The sequence below is a fragment of the Panthera onca genome, chromosome A3 (assembly GCF_046562875.1).
Source record: "Panthera onca isolate mPanOnc1 chromosome A3, mPanOnc1 haplotype 2, whole genome shotgun sequence".
Classification (NCBI taxonomy): Eukaryota; Metazoa; Chordata; class Mammalia; order Carnivora; family Felidae; genus Panthera; species Panthera onca.
The window spans coordinates 138,313,261-138,331,228 of record NC_138341.1 but is presented as its reverse complement, the minus strand read 5'-3'; the positions used below and the strand labels follow the sequence as shown (position 1 = coordinate 138,331,228).

Sequence of the window (17,968 nt, the reverse complement as noted above, 5' to 3'; positions counted from 1 at the left end):
CGGTGGAGAATAGGGCTGATCTTTTAGTAACTTTTGAAAAAGGGAATTCGGGGTTGTGGTACGTTATGTAAAACGTGGGAATATCCTTTCCCTATGTATAAAACTCCCTTCCTGGGGGTCCTGCACAGCTCAGCACCTGCCTTACTCCTGCCAGAGAGCGTTCCCGTGCCGCACTCGTGTTGTTGGAAACTGGCGTGAGCTGGTCAGTAGTTGGCGAGGCAGGCGCTTGGCCTGACCGGCAGGGCCCGTGTGACGCCTGCAGGCGCGGTGGTCTGGGGATGGCTGGGCCTCCTTGGTCTGCGCCTTAGCGCAGGTGAAACCCCTTCCTTATTTTTGTGCCGGGGGAGGAAGCCATGGTTGGGAAAGGGCGTCTCTGACATGTTTGTCACGAGTGACCCCGGGCTCACTTTCATCTTTGGTCTTAACGTCGCCGTCAGAGAGGTCTTCGCGTGCAAGTAGACCACTGCTTGAAAAAAGCTGTAAGAGTTGTCATGAGTGTTTGCGTTAAGTCCCCGGGATGTGAGAGCAGAGAGCAGCCCGTGTTGACATTGGGGTGACAGATGTCTTCTAGAATGTAAAAGACGTGTGTCCGTGTTTTCTTTGACGCTCCCCACACCCCGGCCCCCACCGATTGGGAACTCTGAATACTTACATCGCCTCCTTTTTACAACAGCGGGAGCAAAAAAAGTATTACCCCGAAACAAAGTTCTCGCACTTTTGTAAACCAAAATGACAGGTTATGAATATTCTAGTTACATAATCGATCAGGAAATACTAAACTCTCTTCCTTGATGTTCCCTCTTCATTGAAATCTCTCATCCCAAAGACGTATACAGCGGAGGTAGAAGTGACTTATAAAAATAACCGTGCTTGGCTAATAGCTCGTTCTTGCTACAACTCAGAGACGCAGACACTTGGGAAGGGATCAGGGGCGGGAGGCCTTTCCAGGCTGCACACAGGTGTCAGGTGAGCGCGTATGAACGAGGCCGGCCCCTCGGCTCCTCTCCTTCCTGCAGGTCGAGCTCCAGATGGGGAGAGGAGGTACGGGGGTCTCACCGGGGCCCCAGGCCTTCTCATCGTGCGCTGGAACCCATGTGGATTTTGGCTTTAGCGAGTTCCATTTTGATCTTCTTTGTTAGGACAATTCTGTAAAGAAACGCTTACGTTATTGTAACCGATTTGCTCGTTTGAAGGTACCAGAGTGTCAGTTGTGTCCGCTATGGGGAAAGCGAGAACAGATGAGAGATTTTTGCCGCAAAGGCACTTCTCCAAGAACTGCGAAAAGCGCTCGTTTCGTACAGCTTATTAGTAACATCCCGGTAATATTATGATCGTCACTGAGAGAAAAAAAAGTGACGTGACACCAAAATTAGCGTGTGCGTAAATGGTTTTAAAAGATCTTTTCAGGTAGATGCTACGTTAAAGATGCTCATTTCCAAAGGTTATCTCTTGGCGTGGCAAGTTACTGTTTTTTTTGCAGTGGACGTCTGTTTGTCCTGCTTTTGCAGAGAATGCTCTCCTGTCACCTGAAGGTTTGGCCAGGGCGTAGGTTCTCAGTCCGGGACGGAGCACCGTTTCCTCTGGATGGGCATAGATGCCTTGGCCTGGGAACATTTGCATGCTCCTTATTGGAAGTGAATATTATCACTGTTAATATTCTTGCTCGTAAAAACATGGCTCCCACCATGATGAACGCAGTTATTTGCTGGTAGGCAAGGGAAGAACCCAGTGGTAGCCGACTGGGCTGTTGGGCCGGGTTATTTCCCGGAGGGCTGACCCTGAGCCGGGCAGTAGGGTGTGGAGAGCCCAGCACTGAAGTTTAAAGGAACTGGACATTCTGGTGGCCGGTCTTGCCAGCAAGTGCTGTGGCCCGAGGGGTGTGTTTGCACGTTTAGATTTTGTTACTTGAGGGCACTCTTGCCTTCTCTGCTTGGAGTCCCAGTTGCCCCAGCTAGAAAGTGCCGCTGACCATTTTGCAAAGCATTGTGGAATCCTGTCGGGACGAATGGGACGCACCTCTGTCGTGTAACGTCTGTTATTTACATGCTGTCCCAGTGACGTTACGGTTTTCGCGGGTCTTAAGTGTTATGTTGCTGTAGATGGTGCCAGGTCTAAAGACAGCTTTGCTCTCATCAAAACCATAGCAGCCTTGGACGCGTTTTCAGTCACCGGGGAACCTGGTGCGATGGCTGACTCTGGTTGCGTGAGTGGGAAAGTTGCCGGGGCTGTCACAGGCCGGTCACAGACCCGGCGGACGTGTCCTGCTGCCATGGGGGCAGTGGGTGCGGCTGCCTGCTCGGCTTTGGCATGGGGTTTGCTTTAGCCCAAAGGCCTTGGGGTTTTGCTTTTGATGTACTTGTGTAATGGTGACGTTCATTAAGAGAAAGGGAAAAGAACTCCCGGAGAGCCACACACGGCCGGCACTGGACAGCTCTGCTTGGCGGGGACAGAGGTAGCTTCTCTGAGCTTCCACACCGTGGGCTTGGAGGGGAGGCCATCCTCTGTCCGCACCTCGCCCCTGAATGTCACCACTACCTTAAGGGAGGACAAAGCCATCTTGGCGCCTGGGGGTGGGGTGGCGTTTCAGGCGTACGTGGGGGTCTTTTGGAGCTGGTGGTTCTCACCTTTTGGCAATAACCAGGAAAGGGGTCCCTTAGACCCTCCTGGGGTTTCCGTTCTCTCCTGCTGCCTACTGTGCCGGAGGGCAACGCGTGCTGTGCGCATATGGCACAATTACTGGAGTTTGAAAAGTCGAGACTTCCCGAGTCCTTTGTGTTTGCTGGTCCAGGGTAGATCCGTATTTCTTAGCGCCCCACGAGGAAGTGGTTAGCAAGCGGGATCTTGCTACCTGGGTGGCCGATGAACCCAGGGGCCAAAGGGCCCGACTCCCAGGAGTTCTGTCACCTCTGGGCCATGGCGAGTGAGTGCCCTCACTTGTGCTGTAGGAGTTGCTGACAAGTGGGCACTGGGTCCCCTCGGGCAGCGGTGTTTGATCAGAACGGGACTGACCCAGTTCAGACCCTGCCCTAGAAACGAAGCAGGTTGGTGGGGCAGAGCAGCCGGGCGCGCACGTGGCTGTTTCCTTGAAATCAAAATAAAGGTAGTTCCTGGTGTGCTCCTAACCCCGGCTGGCTTCGGTGTGTAAATGTAAGTTTCCTCATCTGAAATGACACATTTGAAGAAAGCTTTTCGAGAAATAGCTGGTCGTGTGTGAGTTGATCAAGACGTAATTAACAACTGGTTTTAAAAATCTTGAAGCAGAGATTTAAAAGGACTGTGGAGCAACTTGCCTTAGGTGTGGGGAGTTTGCAAAGTTCTCAAAAACACTTTTACTTTTTCTCATGTTGATGATAAGCAGGAGTCTCAGGTTTTCTCGATCGTCCTGGGAAATAGTTACTGTTTAGGGCTCTCGTCTCTGGAACTTGTCTTCGACTGGAGGCTGGCAGTCTTTTTTGTGATCAGGTCTTTGATCGTAAGAAGACTGAAGGAGAGAGGTACTTTCTCGCCCCTGGAGCCTCTGTCCTGGGTGCCGTGCACCAGCATGTGAGGGACAGTTGTTTCCAGCTGGGTGTGAGATTGCCACTGCGTGGGGCACTGCAAGTTACAAACATGCGGACTTCAGAGCCGTAGATTTACGACCAGTGCCTCTTAACGCCCTGAGTAGATCAAGTGCTGTAGCGTCGTTTGGAAATTGAGAACTTTGTTTCTATGCTAGAACCGGGAGCCCTTTCAAGTACAATTTTTGATTCTTACACATCCTTAGATGTCTGCACTAAGGGAATGAAATCTTCAAAACGCAAAGAGGTATAAACATTGTCCACAATTTAGGCACCCACCCCCACATTTGAAAAGTGCATGGATACCCCCTCCTTTTTTTTTTTTTGAAGAGAGAGAGTGCAGATGAGCGAGGGGGGAGAGAGAGAGAGAGAGAGAGAGAGTGAGAAAGAGAGAAGCGGGGCTCACCTGAAGCAGGTCTTGAGCTCACCCGAAGCGGGGCTCAAACTCATGAACTGTGAGATCATGACTTGAGTCAGAGTCCGATGCTTAACCGACTGAGCCACCCAGCCGCCTGCCCCCTTCTTGTCCAGCTTTCCTCTGTGGCCACTTGCCTGGCCACATCCCCCTGCATGTGAGTGGACGGAGGCCCTCCCAGTGTGGGCGTCTGAGTGAGTGTAGATTGGGCTGGAGGCTCAGAGCCCCTTTGCAGGCCTTCTCAGCTGGGTCGTCTTTTTTTTTAGTTTTTTTTTTTTTTTTTAACGTTTATTTATTTTTGAGACAGAGAGAGAGCATGAACGGGGGAGGGTCAGAGAAAGAGGGAGTCACAGAATCCGAAACAGGCTCCAGGCTCTGAGCCGCCAGCACAGAGCCCGATGCGGGGCTTGAACCCACGGACCGCGAGATCATGACCTGAGCCGAAGTCGGCCGCTTAACCGATTGAGCCACCCAGGCGCCCCTCAGCTGGGTCTTTTATCCCGAAGTTGGAGTCTAATGGGACCTCTCTGCCTCTTGCATGTGGCCTGGGAAGGGGGTGATGGACACGTGTGGTTCTTTGACCACTGAGTTCCTGAGGAGGGTGTGACCAGGTGGTATGGGACCTCCTCGCTGACATTGGGGAACTTGTATCCCGAGGGCATATTTTGATATGTTTTCCAGCTCTTAAGGTTGGGGAAATCCTAAAACAGGTCTTTATGACCGCGTCGCATTGGACAGCAGATTTTAGCTAAGGAGCAAGCAGTGAGAAGGTTCTGTCGCTGTGCAGTGACTTGTTTTGGGCAGTCAGCGGTCAGAGTGGACACGGAGTGGACAGAGCAGGAGGACACTAGGAGCCAGAGCAGCAAGGCCCTCGTCCTCAGTGCTGCGCCCTCTGCACTCAGAGTGGCCGGCGTTGGCCTGGACGCTGCAGAGGGCAGAGAGGGGCCTTGTGGGGTCAGGGATGAGGCCCAGCGCTTTGGGGAGGGGGGAGGTGCTGGGGCGTGGGGTGGCCATACTGTGTGGACCGTCTTGTGTTGCCACCGCAGCTGGAAGGGGACGGAAGGCAGCGTTTCCACCTCAATCTTTGTGCCACGGTGTGGGGGGCGAGTGCGTCAGGGGAGCTCTCCAAGGGGCCGTCACGCCTTTCACAGAGGAGCTTTGTCGAGTGCTTTTTAATATAATCCGTGTACGGATATGTGTAGACCGACGCCGTGGGTTAGTGAACACAGCAGGTCACGGGCCAGGCCTGGCGTGGTTTGATCTTGTCAGGGCGCCCCCGGCGCCCCCACGTCGGGGAAGGGGAGAGGCGGGTGCTGCCGGTGGGTGTTGTAGCAGAACCACAGCGTCGTAACACAACTAGTCCTTTGAAAGGGACGCCTTTCCCACGTTTTCCCTCCTGATACAAAGTTTTATTCATTATGGGAAGTGTGGGCAGAAAAGAAAACCGTGAGGGAGAAAATAAAGTTCCTCATAATCTCGCCTTGCCTGGCTGGTCACCACCTGTATCCGCCTGCATGAAACACGTGCAGAGGGAGACCTTCGGTCACCGAGGTCCTGGTCACCGAGGTCCTGCCGCGCCTCCTGCGTTAGCCTGTGTGGGGAGTGCCCCCGCCCTGGTGGCCTTTGAAGTCCCCTCCTTCGGAGCTTCCCCACAGGCCCCTGGGAGGGGCTGCTGTGGCTCACGTCCCCTGGTCGGCTGTGAATGACCCTCAGGTGAATGTCTTTGTGCACAGCTCTGTGGGCGTCTGATGGGTCGAGCATTCATGAGTCTTTGATACAAATTGCCTTCTTGAGGACTCGACCATTTACGCTTTTAAAACCATGGTTTTGAGAGCCATGGCCAAAATGATGACTTTTTAGAAATTGCTACCATTCTACAGGTTTCGTTTAGAAGGTTGTGTCTGGTTCTAGGGTGTATTTCTTTGACCAAGCGAAGGTGAGCCTTTTCCCGTGGATGTGGATGGAGACCGAGGTCCTTTGCTCTAGGATGTACGTCGGCCGGGGAGCCGATCCACGGCGCTGCGAGGACAGGGCATCACGGGGTGGCTGAGACCGAGGACTGCAGTGAAGGGGGACGGGGGCTGAGGGCCGTGGGCCTGTCTGGAACGTGAAGCGTGTGGTGCCGTTTCTGAGGAGGCATCAGGGGTAGTTGAGCGTAAGGTGTGGGCTGGGGGCAGAGGCCGCGAGGGGTCAGAATTTGGGAGTCCCGTGGCATTTGATGGAAGTTTTGGCCGTGAGGGTGAGGCCGCCTCCTGGGGGACTGTCTTGGAGCAGGGGGAGGGCGGCCGGGAGAGCAGGCGGGCCCCCCTGCTGCAGGTAGGGGGGGCGGAGGCGGCCTAGGAAGGAGGGGCGACCCTGAACGCCACCTGCCTTTCACCTGCCCTTCGGGGAAGTGGACACAGGGCCGTTGTTGTTTTAAGAGCTTTTTATGAAGTAGGAGTGTTTGTCATTAAGGCAGCAAATTCCTCCCGGCTTCTTTGCCTTTTTATGTGTGGAAATGGCTGGGGAGGGACATTAGCACTTCCGATGAGGTGACGAGGCGCTGCGGTCGGTCGAGCAGCCCACGTGGTTTTGCACTTGTGTGCCCGCCCCGGGCTTCCTGCCGTGTGCCGATGGACAGACTCGTGAGTCTGAGGATTCTAGAGCCGGGTGGTCCCAGTGAAGATGCTGAGACCCAAGGAGGTGAGTGGCTTTTCAGAGACTCCTCAGCCCCTTACCCGAGGGGCTGGGCCCAGAGAGAGGCCAGCCAGGTGGGAGGCCTGGGGCGATCACTCCTTCCTGCTGCGTCTCTTGTCTTCGTGCCTACTTGAGGCAGCTGACACAGGGCCGGGCCTTCTCGCGAGAAGATCCGCAGCCCGGCGAGTCCCGAGCACACGGCAAGAGGGTGGCTGACTCCAGGGGCCGACACGCTGGTGCTGTCTGTTCCAGAGACCCGGCTGTAGGGAGGCAGGGGTGTGTCCAGCCGCCGCTGGACTCCTGGGGTCAGCGGGGGTTTGTGCCTCGTGCTACCAGACGGTCCCCCGGCCTCCTCTTCGAGTGGCTGTGGGCATTAAGGTTGGGGCCATCCCGACGGCGGGAAGGGGTGAGTGGTCGGGAGGTCCCCTGGTCTCCAGGTGCAAGGCCCTTTCTCCTGACTGCAGAGCTGTGCCCGGGCGGCCACCCATCAGCCCTGCTCGTGGCCTCGAAGGGCAGAGCCACGCTTTGTGAGTTTGATTAGTCGGTCGATGAGCAGACATTGGGCACCAACCAACTTCAGATCAGACTTGTGCTAGAGTAGGGCAGTCCCCGTCCTCAGGAATTACTTTCTGATGGGGCTGTTGGTGAGCCACGGAAGATGGGTTTGCAAGGGGAGGAGGTGGGGATAGATGCAGCATCGTTTCTGAAATGGAATCTCATTAGCCGCTCCTTTTCCTGCAGTAATTGCTGAAAATAAGCTTTCTGTCTGTTATAGTCCATTTTGGACACTCCAGCATTTTCTCTGCTGCTCTGGATTGATTAGATAACAAGTCAGGGTTGCTGCCACTTTGGTACGTATTTAACAGTTGAGAAACTTTGTTCAGAGCGTCTCCCAAGCTCTAGGTGACATAGTAAAGACAGCCTCCAAGTGGGCCGTGGGAGCCCGGCGCGGAGCTCACTGGGAGTCCTGCGAGTCTGGGCCAGGGTCCCGACCGCTCTGGGCCGGGTGCCCGGTGGGCCAGCCCTGGCTTGAGTTTCATGCTGAGTGGTTTGGACACCGCTCTCTGGGGTCCCGATCCTGGAACTGATGGTGGAGCCAGCCCCTCTCCGACTCCGGGGGCTCCACGGTCCAGACACACCTCCGTAGGGGTCTCTGACCGTACTTGGCTTGGTGACAGCCAGGACAGCTGGCTGTCTCCCGGCGCGGGTAGGGCTGCCGACCTGCTGGGGACACGCCACCCTCGAGGAGACCGTTGTGCCGTCAGCTCGGGGAGTTTGCTGGCCTGGCCTTCTTGAGACCGTCAGCCTCAGTCCCTCGGAGGCCCGGTCACGAGCAGCTGCGTGTGACGGTGTGCGGCGGGGGCAGAAGCACGCTCCGTGCTCAGTGCTGGCATGTTGGACGGCAGAGGTGCGCTGTGCACGGAAGGCAGGTTAGGGGTGGCGGAAGGGGGCGCACGCTCTTCAGGTCTGCGTGTCGCGGGCACGTGTGTGTCCAAGTGTGGGAGGTGGCCGGAGGGTGTCCCCTCGTTCCCTGCAGGTGGCTGCTTCTGGGGCGGTGGGGGTACGGGCCTGCGCATGGGACCTCCACTTTTCTCTGTGATGTTTTATTTCTCTTAAAGAGACCTGAGGCCGCTATGAGAATTTTTAGTAACTGTTCTGGGGGGTGGACCCCTAGAGCGTTTCCTCTTGCAGCTGTGTGTAGTTTAGAATTTTCCAGGCAGCTCCTGGATGTCCTCATCAGTAGATGCCCAGTGTGGGGTCGTGGGCAGGCGCCAGGTGGGGCTGCAGGCACGGGAGGGTGTAGTGTCGGTCACTTGGGTGCCTCACTGTCCCCGCCCCGTCGCACTGCCTGTCAGTCGCGCCTCGTCATTCCTCACTACGTCCCCTCTGCTTGGGCTGCTGCACACAAGGACCTCCACGGGTCCCTCGTTACTTCTAGAACAAAGCCGGACTCCTGACGGTGGTCTGGCCGTGGGGCGTTCACAACCTCCCCGCCTGCTCTGGCCGCCCCCCCCCCCCCCCCCCCCCCCCGGCTCGCTTCCACAGTGGGCAGCGCGCCAGGTCGCGGCTGCACCTCACAGTATTATTTTCTGGGTGCTCCTGCGTGTCGTTCAGGCCCAGGCTGCCGCAGTGCTTCTGGGCGCCGGCCTCATGGCCCCCGCGGTAGAGCGGGGCGCTTCCTCGGGACTGGCGTGTCCCACCGAGGCCCGTCTCCGCGGGGCCTGGCAGCGGGCGGGTGGCCGTGAGTCGGTCCAGGCGAGGCTCTACCTGCCGGCGAAGCGGGAGCAGCTGAGGTCGGAGAGCGTGGCTTGTGGCGCGTTCATTTTTGAAGCTCGGCATCAGCGTGGCGCTCGTGTGGCGGGGATGCCTGTGGCGTGAGTCAGGGAGTCTTCTGGAGGCGTTTGTGGTCTGTCCGCTTGGTGGACGGGCCATGATTTTGAAAAGCCATTAACTGAGAAGACTAGTGCGGGACAGGATGTTTTGGATCTTAGACGCGCGGAGTTGAGTTAGTCACAGTCTCCGGTCCCCGCGTGACCTGCTGTATGTGACGAGCACCTGCAAACTCCACCCCACGGAACAGCTGGGAGCCTGCCAGCATCCCACGGGACCATCCAACCCCCGCCGCCCCCAGCCTGTGGCCGCCGTCGTCCTGACCCCACGGCCTCCACGCCTTTGCTTCTCTTTTCCTAACTGCCGTGGCCTCCCTGAGCATTGTTAAGTGTGTGGGGTTTTTCAGCTTCAAGCGTGTGGAAAGGGTACCGTGCTGTGAGGCGTCCTTTGGGACCTTGGCCGTAAGTGATGCTTCCGTCCTGTGCTGTGTGGTATTTTGTCACGTGGAGGCAAGCAGGACTCCTTCATCCCGTCTTGTGTTGTTTGTGAGAAGGGCCCTCACACGGCGCCTGGGTCTCCTGCCTGGGGAGGGGTGGCCAGCCCGGGGGGCACTGGCAGACTCTCGTCTACAGAGCCGCACACAGGAGAGATCTTGAGAACAGGCCGGGTCTCTTTACGGAGACCCACGTTCTTGGTTCTACATGTGTACGCGGGGGTCGTGCACCGGGTGTCCGGGAGGGGGTCAGGGAGACCTGAGATTTGCGTCTGAAATTCAGAGGTGGGTTCAGGGCTGGGGATCGGGGGCGGGGGCCCTGATGATATTTCAGGAGACGTGTCTGGCTCAGCTGGTGGGACTCTTGATCTCGGGGTCGTGAGTTCAAGTCCCACATTGGGTGTAGAGTTTACTTTGAAAAAAAAAAAAAAAAAAAAGGACTGATGTCATGTTAAACCACAAGGGTGGTGTGCCCACCGGGTTTGGAGGAGGGACAGTATAGCCCAGAGAAGAGAAGACAGGCCAGAGACCTGTTGGGGGACATCTGACACCTAGAGGTGGAACAGAGGAGGAACCAGCAGAGGGGAGCAGGCCCAAGCAGGGGGCCCATGGGGGGCCCGCGGCGGGGTGGGGCACAGGGTGCCAGGTCATGGGGTCAGGGGCGTGTCAGGGCGGTGAGTGTCTGTACCTGTTGTGTGTCGATGGCCAGTTTAGGAGGTTAAGGGACAGACCTGCTTTTGGATCTGCCCCTGGAGGCCGGGACAGGCCGGGCCTCGGGGAGGGAAAATGGGGAGGGGACAGCGTTTGGGGATGCTGGTTTCGAAGGGGGAACAGAGCCATGTGCTTGGAGTGTGGGGCCAGTTCCTTTTGTTGTTTCTGGACTTGTTTCCCGAAGACGGGAGATTGGGAGCCGTGCTCTCCAGGAGGAGTGTGATGCGGGCCACACGCAGAGTGTGAAGTTTCTGGTAGCGCCTTCAAAAGGACAAGGGATGTGAAAGCGCAACAAGGTGAAGTCCGTGTTAACGCATCGGGTTCAACCCCGCCTCCCAGGTGTTGCCGGGTCGACATGCTGCCCCCGTGCACGGTGTCCAGAGCCGCTGGCGTCCCGCCTCCTCTGGCTGCTGTGCCTGCGCGTTGGCTCGCTCAGGTGCCTGCTGGCCGCCCGGGGCTCGTGGCTGCTCTGTATGTACCTGCACACGGGTCAGCGGTTGCCACAGAGAGAGAAAGTGGGGGGCAGGGCCCAGGGGGCAGCCAGCAGGCTGCAGAGAAGGGGGCTGGTGCCAGCCGCTGGGGGATGCCAGGTGTCCGGTCAGGCATCCGGGGAGGTGGCCGAATGAGAGGACAGGAGCTGGGGAGGAGGGACGCTGAGCCAGCCTCTTGGATGAGGGAGGGTGAGGGGCTGAAGTGGTCCAGCCCCACCTCCACTGGGGGGTGAGAGGGAGAGCTTGCCCTGGTGGGGGCAGCAGGTACAGGTGGGGGCCGCTGGGTGGCAGGGAGGGGACACGACAGAGGTGGCCTTCCTGCCTCCTTCCTCTGGAGGGCCGGGGGCGCGCGGGAGGCTGTCCCCGGGCTTTGTGCTGGGCGGTGTGCCCTGTGGCCCGACCGCCACACGGCACTGCGTGCTCCTGAGAAATCGGCGTCCCATATCAAACCAGAAGTGGGGTTCTCTTGGAAGAGGGGCACCCTGGCGGGAGGGTGGGTCGCCTGCAGGGCTGGAGGGTCAGGTGTACACTTGCCTGGGCTGAAGGTGGCTGATCAGCAGGGGTGGCTGGAGGGTGAAGGGCGGATGTGGGATCGCGGAGCCGGACGGCGTGTAAATGGCTTGTTCTGGCAGCGTGGCCCGGGGGCCAGAGGGTGCAGCCGGCAGGCTGGGGAGGCCTCCCGCGGCGCCCCCAAGCCTCCTGCGGCCTGCCTTCCGGGTGCCGACGTGTGCCTGAGCGCTGTCCGTGCGTGGCGAGCACGTGTCCCCATGCCCGAGACACCTGCACCGGCTGGAAAGGAGGCACCTGCGGAGCCCGGCGTTGCCGGGTCCGGTCTGTGCCAGAGGTCCTTTCCTCACCTGACGTTCCAGGTCCCCTCTGGGGGGGTTTCCTCCCTTCTAAGTAATGTCCTGCTGTTCTCTTTCTGAAATTCCTTTGAGTTTGTCAATTTTCTTGTGTCTGGGGGCTTGTGTGCATGCCCCCCCCCCCCCCCCCATCTTGGCACTTCAGCTCTTCCCCAGGCTGCTTCCTGAGGGAGGAGCCCCAAGGATGCCTGGTGCCCAGGATGGGTGCCGGTCACACAGTAGTGTGCAGGTCTCTGTCTTGTTGGAGCCTGTTATGAAGGGTCTGCCAGTTCTGGCTCATGTGAGCGCTGTACGGATGGAGAGCCTTCGTGGTGCCCTGGCTCCCCTCGTAGAGGTCAGGTGGGACTGGACAGGGGACCCTTGACGCAGGGATGTCCTCTGTTTCTGAGGAAAGGACCTCGTGGCCATAAATTCTTCTGCCTAGAGCGTGGACATCCTGCCCTGAGCCCTGGGGGTGCCAGAAAGACCCCTCCCGTTCTCTCAGAGTCTGCTGCTCTCTTTCTGCCTCTGCGGGCATCTCGTCCTTCTGTTGGCTCCTCCTGTCGGGGGTGTGGGGCCACGTCCATTCCTCGACTCTCGGCTTAGTGGGCTCTTGGCGGGGGAAGAGGTGTGGCAGATGGGAGAGTTCTGCTGGTCAGCCAGCTGTCCACAGGCCGCTTCTTAGGGGGTTTGGGGTACCGCCCTCCAGTGTCCAGGTACCAACAAAAGCAGATGACGTGTTTTTTGGGTTTCGTTTTGTTTTTGGTAAAGAGCTTAATTTTTTTTTTTTTTTTTTTAGCGCAGTTTAAAGTTCACAGCAAAATTAGGAGGAAAGTACAGAGATTTCCCATATGTCCCCTCCTCCCCCCAGCACAGCCTCCCCACTGTGGCCATCTCCCACCGGAGGGTACCTTTGTCACAGGGCATGAGCCGCGCTGACACGCCATCCCTTAGGGAGCTTACATTCGCTTCATCTCCGAGGTTTGGACACACGGAGAAAGGCACGTATCCGCCTTTATAGTGTCAAACGGTATTTTCACTGCCCTTAGAATCTTTTGTGCTCCACCTGTTCACCCCTCCCCACCTCCCGACCCCATCTTTTTAATGTCTGTAGTCGTGCCTTTTCCAGAAGGCCCTACAGTTGGTATCACACAGTGCGGAGCCTTTCAGATTAGTGTGTCTCACTTAGTGATGTGCATTTATGATTCTCCTCCATCTTTTCATGGTTTGAGAGCTCGTTTCTTCCTATCACTGACTGACAGTCCATATTCTGGATCTACCACAGTTTATTTATCTGTCACCTTTGAGGGACGCCGTGGTCGCTTCCAAGTTCTGGCAGTCGTGAGCACAGCCGCTATAAAATCTGTGGGCAGGTTTTTGTGTGGACACGAGTTTTTGACTCGTGTAGATAAATCGCAAGGAACGCGATTGCCGGCTCGTCCGGTCAGAGTATGATTCGTTTTGTAGCCAAACACCAAACTCTCCTCCAAAGCGGCCGCACCATCCTGCGTTCCCGCCGGCAACGGCCGAGCGCTCATGCCGCTCCGCGCCCTCGCCAGCGTCTGGGGTCGTCAGGGTCGTGGGTTTGGGCCCTGGTGACAGGCGTGCGTGGTGCCTCGCTGTTGTGATTTGCGTTTCCCTGACGACCTGTGATGCGGAGCGTCTGTCCCCGCGCCCGTCTGCATCTGTGTGTCTTCTCCGGTGAGGGGCCTGCTCGGGTCTCCGGCCCGTTTCTAATCGGGTTGTTTTCTTACTGTGGAGTTTTAAGAGCTCTTTGTATATTTAGGACGACTGTCTTTTATCAAATGTCGTTTGTACCTATTTTCTCCAAGTCTGTGGCTCCTGACAGTCTTTCCGAGAGCAGACGTCTTTAATTCTACCGCAGTCCAGCTGGCCAGCTTTCCTTCTTGGATCCTGTCTGGGCGTTGTGTCTGAAAGCTCATCGCCATCCCCAGGGTCACCGAGACTTTCTCCTGGGTTGTCATCGAGGAGATCAGGGTTCGCATTTTACTTTAAGTCTGTGACCCACTTTGAGTGGATTTTCGTGAAGGGGGTGAGGTCCGTGTCTAGATGCGTTTTTCTGCAGGTGGACGGCCGGGGGGTTCGGCCCCGGTTGTCGAAGAGACGGTCTCTGCTCCGTCGTGTCGCCTCCGCTCCTTTGTCAGACGTCCGTCGACTGGGTTTCTGGGGCCTGTTTCTGGGCTCTGTTCTGTCCCACGGTCTGTGCCTTCTTCCGCCGGGACACGGCGGCGTGATTGCTGTGGCTTTGCGGTGGGCTTGACATCGGGTAGTCCCCCTCCGGCTCTCGCGTTGGCTCCTCTGGGTCCGTGGCCTCCCGTCCATTGTCAATATCCATGAAGTGACTTCCTGAGATTTGAGTGGGGTTGCAGTGAAGCTACCGACCAAACTGGCAAGAACTGACATCCCGACGATATCGAGTCTTCCTGTCTGTGAACATGGACTGTCCCTCCATTTATCTGGTTCTTTGATTTAATTCATCAGAGTTTTTAGTTGATTTTATTTGGTCTTGTATTTTGTTAGATTTATAACTAAGTATTTCATGTTTTTTGGGTGTTAACGTAAATGATAACGTGTTTTAATTCTACTCGTTGTTGGTTTATGAGAAAGTGATTGGCTTTTGTAAGTTAACTTTGTATCTGGCAACTTTATTGTAATCATTTTTAGTTCCAGGAGTTTATTTTGTCATTAAAAAGAAAAAGCTTACTTAGTTTTTGAGAGAGAGAGCGTGCGGGAGAGAGCAAGCACGTGCAAGTGGGGAGGTGCGGGGGGGGGGGGGGGGGCAGAGGATCTGAAGCAGGCTCCGCGCTGACAGCAGGATGCCCAGTGTGGGCTCGAACTCCCAAACCAGAAGATGGTGACCTGAGCCGAAGTCAGGTGCTCAACCAAGCGAGCCATCCAGGCGCCCCTTCTGTCATTTTGGGGGGGAGGGTTCTACGTAGATGATCCTGTGAACAAAGACAGTTTTTTATTTTTTCCTTCCCAATCTGTGTACCTTTTATCTCGTCTTCTGTGTTGCACCAGCTGGGATGCCTGGTGCCGTGTTGACGTGCAGCAGTGAGAAGAGAGACCTCCTTGCCTTGTTCCTCTTTTTAGGGAAGCTTTGAGTCTCTCATCGTGAAGTAGGATGTTAGCTGTAGGTTTTTTGCGGACAGTCTTTATCGGGGTGGGGGAGTTGCCTTTATTCCTAGTTTACTAAGAGTTTTTCTCACGAATGGAGGTATTTTGGGAAGAGTTGTCAGTGAGCATCTTCCCTGGGAGGTCAAAGGGGGAGTCAGGCAGGGAGACCTTAGGAGGTTCCTGCCATAGCCCGGTCTCAGGAAATGCGTCTTGGTCTAGCCAGGTGGGAACGGGGGCAGTAAGAGACATTACCTTCGTGAGGGCAGGCGACAGACAAGGGGACAGGGCACAGGAGGAGGATAGGATCGACCCAGAAGGGTACCCATGAGTTCTCTGCCCACCGGGGGCGGGACGTAGAAGTCAGGCACTGTGCACGTCTCCTGCGCCCCCGCTGCCCTCTTGCAGATGGGTGGCTGAGGCTCGGGTTGGTGAGGCACGCTGCCCGGGGCCTCCCTGATCCTGAGCCCGCTTGCCCCTCCCTGGCCTGGGGACCGGTCATGATGGTGGCCCGGTGGGGGCATGCGTTAGCCCTGCTGTGTCCAGAGGAGCAGCAGCTGTGTCCGGCCTGGTGGGTGGCACAGGTGCGGAGGTGGAGGTCAGAACTGCCGTAGCGGGAGCCGGTGCGATGAGTGTGTGCGGGGCCGAAGAGCTGGCTGCCTGGGGAAGGGGCGTGCGGGAGGGGGACGAGCCCTGGGTGGGGGGAAGTCCCCTTTGACTCTGCAGGTGGTTCCGGATGTTGCTGTCCTCCTGAGCCAGGGTCAGACGGGCCCACACAGCGACAGCCAGCAGTGGGACTCTGTGCAGCCAGGCTCCACTGCTGACTGGCTGTGCAGGTCCCCTCGACCCTTGAGTGCCAGCTCTCGGAGCCATGACACGGATGGTTAGCAGTGCCCCTCAGGGGGACAAGGAGGTGTGCCCCAGGGAGTCTTGGTACGGCAACAGATGTCACTCTGCTCAGCCCCCACGCACGATCCAGTGTTTCTACAAAAGCATTTTTGGTACATCAGACTTCTCAAAGGCAAGCCCCCTCTTTGGTCTGGGGTTCAGGTGAACAGGCCCCCATGTGCTCCAGTACCTGGGAGGAGTTGGCCATGTTACCGCAGGAGGGAACCCGCTCAGCCCAAGACCTCCTGGGGCTTTAGGGGACTTTCAGGGGTGATTTTTGGTACTTGTGTTGGAAAGCAGCCCGCCGCAGTGAGGGGGCACCTTGGTGGTGGGACAGAGTGGGCGTGGTGATGAGTGCACGTCGGGGTGGACGGGAGACCAGCCTTGGCAGAAGGGTGCATGTAGGAGGGAAAAAGGTTTGGGGGCCGCCCTGGCTGTGGGGGATCCCGAGGGAACAGCGTCCTAGCTGATGGTTGCTCGCCAGGCAGCCCCTCTGTCTGAGTGTCCTGGCAGGGAGAGGTCTGGGAGCCGGCATTGACACAGGAGATCTCAGGCTCCCTCGGCTGTGTCGTCTTCTACATGATTGAAACGGGGCAGCGTGGGTTTGTAGGTTGTAGGGTACTGCGTTTGTACCGTGGGAACCAGGGGTTGCTTTTCTCACGGCGAAGCCGGACTTGTTCTAAAGCAGAGTGAAGCACTCTGGGGGCGGCTGGCGTGCTCCGTTTTCAGCACAGGATTTAAGATTTTACCCCCCACACTTGTGAGTCAGTTCCCTTAGAACGAGACTGGCCCCGGCGCTCTGTGGGTGTGGCTTCAGACCGAGTCCGGCAAAGACTTGGCCCTGCTTTGCTTTGGTTGGTCCTCACTGTTCTTGCTTCCAGCTTCCACCCGCCCCCTTGCGCTTGAAGGGCGCCCGTTTCGGGGGGTGGGGGGCAGGTAAGGCGAAGCACAGTGGGTCTCTGCCGAGCAGTCTCACAGACGGACTGTCAGGTGGGAGCGAATAGCGCCCAGCTTCCGTGCGCGCTCCATCACACCTGGTGTGCCGCTCCGGAGAGAAAGGATGTCAGCAGAAGTGGATCATGCATTCTGGGATCGTCCTCTGTCGGGTGCAGACGCTGGCCGCAGAGTTCCCAGAAGTGGCAGTGTGGCCCTCTGGCCGTGACACTGAAATCTCAGGTGGTGATCTTTATGACCACGGGTTAAGTTAGTACGAGATTTCCTAGGACACAGGTAGTCCGAACCGCAGTGGGAAAGATCGATACACCAGACTTCAGAATCAGAAGGAAACTTTTGCTAGGTGATAGTCGTCGTTAATAAACTGGAAGGCAGGCTTTGGAGTGGGGTGATGCATCTGACGGAGAACTTATGTAGAGCACAGGGAGGCAGGTCAGAGCAGTGGTCAGAAGACCGTTAAGAATGGGCAGAAGAGGGGCGCCTGAGTGGCTCAGTCGGTTAAGCGTCCGACTTCAGCTCAGGTCACGATCTCACGGTTTGTGGGTTCAAGCCCTGCCATCGGGCTCCGTGCTGACAGCTCAGAGCCTGGAGCCTGCTTTAGATTCTGTGTCTCCCTCTCTCTCTGTCCCTCCCCCACTCGTGCTCTGTCTCTCTCTCAAAAATAAATAAAAATATTTAAAATAAAAAAAAAAGAATGGGCAGAAGGTCTGAACAGACACAATAGAAGGTATAAAAATGGCCCCGAAGCACATGAGAAGATGCTCACATCATTGGTTATCAGAGAAGGACGCGTTAGAGTCCAGTGGGTACCCCGTCGCTTCCACGCCCACTAACAGGCTGCACCCCAGCCGGTGGGTGTGGGGGTCACGGAGCCCGCAGGTTGCCGGGGGTGAGTGCCCAGTAGGAGGAAACAGCATGTGGCAGGTGCTCGAACAGCACTGGGTCCTTGCTGTGTCCAGCAGCCTGTCCAGGAGGAGTGAGGTGAACGTCCACGAGGGACTCCCTGGCAGCGTTTGCAGCGGGCCTACTCACCAGAGCCCAACTTGGAAATGACCTAAATGTCCGTGAGGTGCACGGCGTGTGGCCCGTCCGCACTCGGTACTTGGTGACGTGGAGGAAAGGGTGCTGACACCTGCAGCCTTGTGGAGGGGCTCACAGCACTCTGCCGGGTGCAAGAAACCAGGCCCCGGGGACCGGCCGTTGCACCATCCCAGGTCTCTGAGACCCCAGGAGAAGCCGCGTGGTGCCCACAGCGGTGGCCTGCTCTGGGGAGCCTGCCACGTGGTGCCGGGGCGCTTTGTAACTTGATGGAAATGTTTCAGGTCTCGACTGCAGGAGTGACTACTCAAGTGTGTTTGTTTGCTCGAGCTCCCAGATTGTGCACTTCAAACAATTCTTTGTAAACTAGATTTCAGTAAAGCTGCACCTAAAAGGTTATGGTGCCTCTTCTTCTGTCTGCCTCGGTGCTGCATCAT

The 17,968-nt window shown here is 57.1% G+C and overlaps 1 protein-coding gene across 1 annotated transcript in view; it reads left to right on the top strand.

The window, feature by feature from the left end:
- Positions 1-17,968, top strand: part of TAF4 (TATA-box binding protein associated factor 4) — a 65,512-nt gene that overhangs the window by 2,884 nt on the left and 44,660 nt on the right. The gene's annotated exons all lie outside the window — the stretch shown is intronic.